This window comes from Aplysia californica, unplaced genomic scaffold (genome assembly GCF_000002075.1).
Source record: "Aplysia californica isolate F4 #8 unplaced genomic scaffold, AplCal3.0 scaffold01218, whole genome shotgun sequence".
Taxonomy (NCBI): Eukaryota; Metazoa; Mollusca; class Gastropoda; order Aplysiida; family Aplysiidae; genus Aplysia; species Aplysia californica.
Window position 1 is genome coordinate 111,730 of NW_004798488.1, and position 2,452 is coordinate 114,181.

The window sequence follows — 2,452 nt, forward strand, 5'->3', positions numbered from 1 at the left end:
AGAGAGAGAGAGAGACAGACAGACAGACAGACAGACAGACAGACAGACAGACAGACAGACAGACAGACAGACAGACAGACAGACAATGAGAGAGAAGGGGGAATGAGGGTGTGACAATTTACACCTCGCCACTCTTCAGACGAAAGACAGAACGCAGTGTTTATGAAACATCAAATAAAAGTTACCCAACATCCCTAGGTGCCTCACCCTAGGGTCCAAAGTGTGGAGACCACTTTCATAACCGGAAGATTCACCTGTTTCGTAAATGTACGAGACAAACGTGTGTCTCATTCTAAATAGCTTATTATGTTTTTGTTTGAGCCAAATGAATACTACTGAGCACAGGCATTCCCCGGAAAGCGACCTTTACACTGATAAGAGAAAAGAAAAAGCAGGTGTACAGAGTAAAAAGAGTATAGAGACAGGAAACTAGATCTATATGTAACTATTGTTGAAAGAAATGTCCATTCGTGTCCCTACTCGAGAATTGACGAATGTGTCATTGCAATACTCGAGGTAAAGTCGAAATTGTCGAAGACGGCCCGTAATTGTCGAAGAGAAAAGCAGTTGTCCTTCACAGGTGGACATCTTGGGCAGTGGCGTTATGATATAAACAAAGAAAACGTAAGGGGGATGGGGAGGGTGGGGTGGAAAGTGATGTTTGTACAAATGGTTGCCTTTGACATGTGGCTGTTGGAGCTGGTTCGACTATAGTTCTCTTGCTTATGATGCGGTGGGTCAAGTTCCAACAACTTGCGAAGAAGGGAGGATGGTCTTAGTCTTAAGCAATATAATTAATCATTGTATAAACCGTTAGAATGATATATACCACTTTTGCACTCTTCCCCACGAAAGGCTCAGCCAATAAAGCTGGTGTGTCCCTTCCATTTCACGTTGATTATAGAAGTGTTTATAATCATCGTGAAATGGTTAATGGTTACTCCAGCCCATGAATAAATGTATGCTATCTGATAGATCAAACAGAAGATATCTTCAGGTGGCCGTACTTAAAGAAAAGGGGGACTGGCCCTCCAGCAATATGTGCAGTGCGTAATTAGGTACTTCTGTCCCCCTCGTCTATTACGAAACCGTTACAGTCGATGTGACTCCAGTGTTGACCCCAAAGGAGCCATTCTTTCCTATCAGAGATTATTGAAATGTTGTTGCACCCTTACAAAACGATTCGGCATGGCATGTGCTAGTGGCGCACTGCGTTTGAATACCATTTAAGCTGCAGGCAAGCTTACAAAATACGATATAGGATTAGGAGGCCATAGGCTACTTGTTTGCCTTATACCCAGTGCCCATTCACATGGGAATCGACAAACCGATCACCAACCGATCGCCCGCTTCGTGGCCTGGAAACGAACGCGTTTGTTTTTGAGACTACGAGTCGGGTGGTCGGTTTGTGTCACGATGGTCACTTTGCGCCCTCGATCTGGCGAACCGAACGGAACCGAACCGATCGTGCCAATGGGCACTGGGTATTAGCAATTAATGTTGATTGGTGGGCTGTTATCAACCATAGGCCTATCATGTTCTTATTATCTATTAATTAATTAATTCGTTCATCCATTCATTCATTCATTCATTCGTTCATTCATTTAAAATTTGAAAATGTTAAAATGTTAATTTTTTATTTTTATTTAGGCCTATCTATTTATTTAAAGAAAAAAAAATGTACTGGTGGGATTTGCATTCTTCTGCCAATTTTAATTTTAAGCATTAAGCGGAAGTAGGCCTTGGACATGTATCTTGTAAACAACTGCTGTCATGATTAATGTGAATCCAGATGTACAGGGTTATGTCTAGAATTATTTTTTAAAATGTCCTGGAAAACCTAAAATGCCAAAATGAGAATTGTCAAATTCGTAATTAGCACGAGCGAAATCATTTGTTCCGAATTCTCGCCTTCGCACAGATTTAGCTTCAGCTGTGAATATTGCATACTTCTTGAAAGCCCATACCAGTCCCGCGAGTGCCTTACTGTCTCAACATGAAGTTCACGTTAAAATCATGTAATTCAGGTCCTAATTAGCATGAGTTGATACTTACCTTGTTATATTATTATGCGGGTTCTACGAATGTAACTTCTTATGTGACTTTTCCCACTGCTGTAGAGTTCGAAGCGACGAAGATTAAAACTAATGTCTTATTATACTGGTTTTGGATTTTGCAGTGCTACAAGTTTAGTACTTGCGAAGATACAAGACTCTTGTCCTCTATTTAAGGTAAAAACAAGAAGACAGGGAGACGTTCGGACAGAACTCGAAACTGATGCATGTATCAGGGTTGATAATCTCGTATTATATTAGCTTTTGAAAAGTACCCATGAGCATGATATCATTATGTTGAAGCGGGTTATGCTACCTTTAGAAGGACTGGATCTCCTTTGCCCAAACGTATAATCACACACACACACACACACACACACACACACACACACACACCT